Here is a 7484-nt window from a genome sequence, read left to right on the forward strand (position 1 = left end):
GTCCTTCACTATCTCCTGGATTTGCTCAGACTCATGTCCACTGAGTTGGTGATGCTATCTAACAATCTCATCCTCTGCCTCCCCCTTCTGTTGCCTTCAATCTTTCACAGCATCAGGGTCTTTTCCAATGAGTTGACTCTTCTCATCAGTTGGCCAAAGTGTTGGAGCTTCAGCTTCACCATTAGTCTTTCCAATAAATCTTCAGGGTTGATTTCCTTTAGGATTGATTGGTTTGCTCTCCTGGCAGTTCAAAGGATTCTCAAGAGTCTTCTCCAACACCACCACTCAAAAGCATCAATTCTTAAGTGCCCAGCCTTCTTTATGATCCAACTCTCACATCCATACATGACTACTGGAAAAACCATAGCTTTGACTATATGGACCTTTGCTGGCAAAGTAATGCCTGTGCTTTTTAATATGCTGTATAGGTTTGTCAGAGCTTTCTTTCCAAGGAAAAAGTGTCTCTTAATTTCATGTCTGCAGTCACCCTCCACAATGATTTTAGAACCCAAGAAAAGAAAATTTGTCACTACTTCCACTTTTTTCCCTATTTGTCACAGTGATGGGACCAGATGCCATGATCTCAGCATTTTGAATGCTGAGTTTTAAGCTAGCTTTTTCACTCTCCTCTTTCACCCTCAAGAGGTTCTTGAACAGAGAATGGATAATAGAGGGAAAATTGCTGAAATTTGAGAAAAAGGGTTATAGTTTAGTTGATAATACTGTATCAAGGCAAATTTCCTATTCTCGATTGTTGTATTATGGTTATGTAAGATGATAACATTAGAGGAAGCAGGGTGAGAGATGTAAAGGCAGGTTTTTTTCGTATTATTTTTTCAACTTTTCTGTAAGTCTATAATAGTTCAAAATAACATTTCGATAAAATAAGGTAAAATAAGAATAGTGGGTAGTCAGTGAGGCAAACACTAGGATGCTGGTCAAATATCTAGAAAACTTAGATGATGGGAAGATTTTGATCCTATTTTTCAGCTAAAATGATTGAGAAATAGAGAAGTTCTTTGATTTAACCACAGTAAACTCTAAGCGAATACCTTCATCTTCAGCTTGGGTTTGACTATTATGATTCTATGACAAGGAGAGTTATATAGAATGGAAAATATTATGTGATATTTATTTTCTTCATATAGTTAGGATGATTTTTTGGAATGCATGTTCATTTATGATTGGGGAGTATTGAAAGCAATAGTGAGGAATCTCAATAAAATGACATCTAACAATTATGAAAGTATAAAGTTACATATTACTTATGTTAAAATCAGAATAGCAGTAGATGATATATGCTATGCGTGCACGTGTGGGTGGGGGAAATTTTTATTTTGGGAAAGTGTCACAACATTCCAGGAAACTGTGATTTTACTATTCTCACCAAAAGGCTGTTAGGAATACAGAAAAACTGCTTTTGAAAAATGTTTTATTATTAAGATAAAATGGCAACAAAATTATCCTATCTTGAAGTCTGTACCTGGGTGTAAATGATGTGCTAACGTCCCCCACTATTATTGTGTAACTGTCTATTTCCCCCTTCATCAATGCTAGCATTTGCCTTATATATTGGAGTACCCTATGTTGGGTGCATGTATACTTATAATTGTTATATCTTCTTGGATTGATCTCTTGATCATTACGTAGTGTTCTGCCTTATCTCTTGTCACAGTCTTTATTTTAAAGTCTATTTTGTCTGAGTATTGGTACTCCAGTCATCTTTCATTTCCACTTGCATGGAATATCTTTTTCTATCCCCTCACTTTCAGTCTGGATGTGTCCCTAAGTCTGAAGTGGATCTCTTGTAGACAGCATATATATTGGTCTTGTTTTGGTGTCCATTCAGCCAGTTTATGCCTTTTGACTGGAGCATTTAATCCATTTATATTTAAGGTAATTACCGATATGTATGTTCCTATTGGGCATCCCAGGTGGCTCAGAGGGTGAAGAATCTGCCTGCAATGCATGAGACGAGTTTGATCCCTGGGTCAGGAAGGTTCCCTGGAGAAGGGAATGGCTACCCACTCCAGTATTTTTGCCTTGGAAATCCCATGGACAGAGGAGCCTGGTGGCCTACAGCCCATGGGGTTGCAAAGAATAGGACACAACTGAGCGACTGAGCACACACACACCCAAGGATTCAACAGGTTAAAAATTAGAGGACTTTCTTTAGCTTTCCAGAAGGTGGTGCTATAGCACAAGTGTTTGGTTTCTTTTGCCTGCACTACTTGTGTTTGAAAATCATTTTCCGCCCACTGTCTCTGCTTGAGTTGATGCCCAGTATCCCCATGGTCGCTGCTTCTGCTCTGGGGTCACCTGGGCCTTGCTGCTGCTGTTTTCTCTGTCATCACTGCCAGGGGTACCAGGAATTGGGCACTTAAGTCACATTTGCCATTTCTTGAGCCATAGGCTCAGTCACCACAGGGAGTGGAGGGTTGGGGGTGCCTGCATTGTGGCCCATTCTGCCATGTCAGGTTCATGGGTTGCACTGGTGTCAGAAAGCAGCAGGGGACCAGATTCTTAGAGGCACCAGTTTCACTTCCACCGCTGCCCCGTTATCTGTCTGTGGGCGCTACTGTAGCTGGGAGGCCAGAGTTGTATGTGCAGTTTCCCTTGCTGCTACCAGGTTCTCTTGGATGGCAGGCTGAGCTGCTGCAATCAGTGGGCCACGATTGCGGACACTGCTTCTGCTGTCCCCAGGTTCCACCTCCTCTATGAGTTCCAGTTTACCCACCTTTAGATGTACAGGTATGTGGAATCCTCCAGGGCCCCATGCGTTGGGCAGAGGAACCTTCGTTGTCTGCTTTGCTGGTTGTAGATTGTAGGGGAGAGATAGCGTGTCTCACCCAGTCATGATGCTGATGTTAACTCTGCTTCTCTTTTAATGTTCAGGTAACAGTTTAAAATTTTTTGCCTTTCAATGTACACATATACACCTGTGTGTTTGGTATTTTGGGGGAAAATCTTCAAAATTAAGTTTTGATTAGCATGATTAATAGATACACCAATATGATAAAAAAATTTTTTTTGGTCAATAAAAGTTTTAATTATATAATTTTAATTATTTTAGCACCTTCTTTTGTACTGAAACACAGAATTCTCCAGCTTGGATAATATTATAACTTATGTGGTTGAGCAGTCTTCCTGAAGGGAAAAATGGCTAATCCAATTTTACCTCTAAAATCTGTTAGGTTTTTAGTAATTTATAATTTAGTAATTTTGTCCATTCTCTTCAGGGAGAGGGGGTGGACTGAAAAAGATAATTGAGGCAGGGATTACACTTGGTACTTTATAAGTATGCAATGTTATCAGTAAATCCATTTTAAGGATAAGGAAATGGGTTTATAGACATAAAGTGGTGGCCAGGAACATGACTAGTAGGCAGCAGAGGTGAAACTGAACTCCACTGGATTTACCAGCTTCCCCCTTCTCCTGCCTTAGTATCTATGAGCCACTCCAATTTAACCTCCACGACATCTACTTCAGTGGTTACTTCTCATTTTCCTTCTGCCTCTTCCTTGGCCATTCTCTTTTACAGCTTCAGATTTCCTTTGTTTAAATGTCTTGATATGAATAGCCCCAAGTTATTGATGAAAACGAGTAGTTTCCATTGAAAATTCTTCAGTCTGAATCCCTTTCTCATCTGATTGAGGCAAAAAATAAGCACACTTGATCACAAATTCTTAGAGAAGGCTCACCTATTAGAGTAGTGCTTTATATAGGAAACATACTTCATTATCTTCTACCCCTTAATCCTAGAGACAGAGGTCTTCTCAATCCTGGATTCCATAGGTTTATCAATGAGCATGTCTGATGCTGGAGCTTTCCACGTGGTTCAGTGGTAAAGAATCTGCCTGTCAATGCAGCAGACACTGGTTTGATCCCTGGGTCGGGAAGATCCCTTGGAGGAAGAAATGACAACACATTCCAGTATTCTTGCCTGGGAAATCCCATGGACAGAGGTGCTTGGTGGGCTACAGTCCATGGGGTCGCAAAAGAGTCAGACACAACTTATCTACTAAACAACACGTTTGATGCTAATACAGCAAATAGATTTTAATGAGCTCTTTTGGTACTCAGCACCCTGCCCTGTGGCTGGATAGCCATGTCTTTTGTGGAAGCTCTAAAGAACAGGGTGAAGTGTCAGCCAATATCTCATGTTAATGAGAAGATACCAAGACAATGTCCTCAACTGCCTGGCTTCACACAGTTGTATTGTGGTCTCGACTCTTTGCTTCTTGGCATCACAAATGGCAGTGATCAGCAGCTTCCTTTATCTCACTCAGATTCCAGATGGAAGTAGCTCTAGGTTAGTTCCTCAAAGCCAGTTGCTAAATGGCCAATTTAATGAATTTGCTTAAAAAAAAAAGAACCTAATTCATTTTACCTTATCAAAAAGTTTTAATTTTTTTAATATCTTTTAAAAAACATTAAACTTGTCTCTAGAATATTTCTTGCTGCTGTAGTGCAAAAGAACAGTGCAAGACAAATAACATAGCCATACTGAAGCATGATCTTTAAAATATACTTGGGTATGAAATATTCTCATAAGTTCTTGTGAAAGCATATTTTTTCTGTCAACCAAATGAAACAGTTAAATGAGTAAATCTGGCCCATGGTTTTCTACGAACTTCCCTTTTGTGTCTGCATGGCAAGTTTGGTGTCGTTTCAGTCTGGTCAGTTCTCAAGTCCCATGACTTTTTTCCTTTGAAATTTGTTTGCCTGTCATTCTATATATCTGCTCACCAGGATCAATGGATTGATTTTGTTTCCACCTTAAAACATATATTTGGCACTTTTGAAAATTCTTGACTACCACTCCCCCATCATCATGGTTATCTAGCACAAATTCTTGGACACCCTGCTGGGAGTAGGTCATTCCAAGGAGTGAGCACTGTGATCAGTTAATGGTTCATTGACACTTTTCTGTTCATGCTCACATCTGAGATACCTCATGGTTTCAATTAATAAAGACTCTGCGATGCCAAGATATACACATAACACAAGCAGTGAAGCCTAACTGAATGGTGAGCATCTCCAGAAATAATAGCTCTAGGGTTTAAGTTTCTCAGTTTCACCACTACTGACATCTGGGTGGAAAGTCCCATGGGGATTTGTCCTGTGTTTTACAGGATGTTCAGCAGCATCTCTGACTTTCATCTACTAGATACCAGTAGCACCCTTTCTCAGTTGTAACCAAAAATTTCTCTCAGTTCAGTTCAGTCGCTCAGTCATGTCCGACTCTCCGCAACCCCATGAATCACAGCACGCCAGGCCTCCCTGTCCATCACCAACTCCCGAGTACACTCAAACTCATGTCCACAGAGTCACTGATGCCATCCAGCCATCTCATTCTCTGTCGTCCCCTTCTCCCCCCGCCCCCAACCTTTCCCAGCATCAGAGTCTTTTCCAGTGAGTCAGGTCGTCACATGAGGTGGCCAAAGTATTGGAGTTTTAACTTCAGCATCAGTCCTTCCAATGAACACCCAGGATTGATCTCCTTTAGAATGGACTGGTTGTATCTCCTTGCGGTATAAGGGACTCTTCAAGAGTCTTCTCCAACACCACAGTTCAAAAGCATCAATTCTTCGGCGAGCAGCTTTCTTCACAGTCCAACTCTCACATCCATACATGACCACGGGAAAAACCATAGCCTTGACTAGACACTGCCAAATGTCTTGTGAGACAACACTGTCCCGAGTGTACAAATCCTGAAGTTGATTTTCAGCACAACCCTCTCACAGAGAATTCTAAAACCCTTATTTAGGATTTCATCAGAAAGTCCAGTGTTTCAAACTTCACTAACATCACACAAAGGTTTCAATGATGGCTCATAATATGCTGCTGCTGCTGCTAAATCGCTTCAGTCGTGTCCGACTCTGTGCGACCCCATATGCTAGCATATTGTAAACAGCCATACAGAGACTGCTGGAGGCTACAAACTTAATCTGCTGTTATCTTTATTACATAAGTGGTTATGTTTCTCGTTGAGGCCTCAAATACCAGCCTGTTTAGATTGAAAATGTCTGCTAAGGCAAAATAGCCTCGTTTCCAGTCTGGTTATTGAGTTACGGGTATAATCTGATTTTGGTTTTTTTCCAAAAAAAATCTTTCTTTTTAAACAAAATAGGCTGTAGGAAATCAAACTGTACAAGCATCACATCATCATCATCATGTGAAAAACACTGCTGAGAACAATGCTGCATGGACTAAAAGTAGAATCTACGGGCTCGACACTTCCATTAAACGGTTTGAAATCCCTTTCACAGTAATGAAAAGAATACCCACTCAGGCCTAAGAAATTAGTTTTAAGAATGTAATTTCATTTTTTCATCACATGCTTCTACAACTTTTAAAAATTGAGATACAATTGGCATATTAACATTAGAATTTTAATTATGCTTTTAAATGCCATCTATGCTATCCTCTAAATACCACTGGGGAGGTTGGTGTTAATAAGACTATTTTTCCAAGAAATACATATTAAGGATAAGTATCCATTGTTTTTGAAAGATACTTGATAGAATACTACTTACAGACAGGATGCTGTAAGTAGTGGGTCTTCGTAATTCTGTATACATGTGTACTTAGTTGCTCAGTCATGTCTGACTCTTTCTGACCCCATGGACTGTAGCCCACCAGGCTCCTCTGTCCATGGAATTCTACAGGCAAGAATAGTCAAGTGGGCTGCTGTGCCCTCCGCCAGGGAATCTTCCCAACCCAAGGATCAAACCCAGGACTCTATACATGTAGGAGGGGAAAAAAACAAACCAAATTGCTCCAACTCCCTACACAATTTGAGGTTGGGTCTATTTTAAATGAAGCCTTCAGTTTCAAGCTTAAATCAACTTAACCTGGATCTCCCTAGAACTGCTAATTCAAAATTCCCTGAGGTTGAAGCTACCTGTGGAAAAATCCTTGCACTGTTGCAGAGAGATGATGGGCAAGACTCTGTTTGATGACAGCCTCCCTTTCTTTCCAAGCTTCCTGCTTGCACCCCTTGTCCTTTCTAATCTAATCCATGTCCTATAGTTTTTGACTCATAGTCTTTTCAGTCTTTCTGTGATAATTCAAATAAGAACAGGAGGTGTGTGTATCTGTGCAATTAGCACATAGGTATATTTCTTAATTTTGTTAATCTAGCCTGTTACCTTATATATATGTATGTATATAAATATTCTATATATATGCATGCACATGTGCATGCACACACACACACAGACTCACATTCTCACTTAGGAGGGCAAAAGCTTGGTCAGCTTATGGTCCCAAATTACAGGAAAATAAAAGATATCTGAAGATATAACTTGGGAATGAGCTCACAGGTACTTTTTTTACTATAGGAAAATTTGTTTTAAACAACACCAACTAAAAAAACGAAAACTCTAAAAATTCATATGCCTCTTACAAAACATCTGAAATGGTAAACACCCATACACAAAAATCACGGATTCAACTATGTCAAGTAAGAAAAATAAGTC

Source organism: Moschus berezovskii, chromosome 17, assembly GCF_049115385.1.
Source record: "Moschus berezovskii isolate FMDL1 chromosome 17, NW_MosBer_1.0, whole genome shotgun sequence".
NCBI classification, from domain to species: domain Eukaryota; kingdom Metazoa; phylum Chordata; class Mammalia; order Artiodactyla; family Moschidae; genus Moschus; species Moschus berezovskii.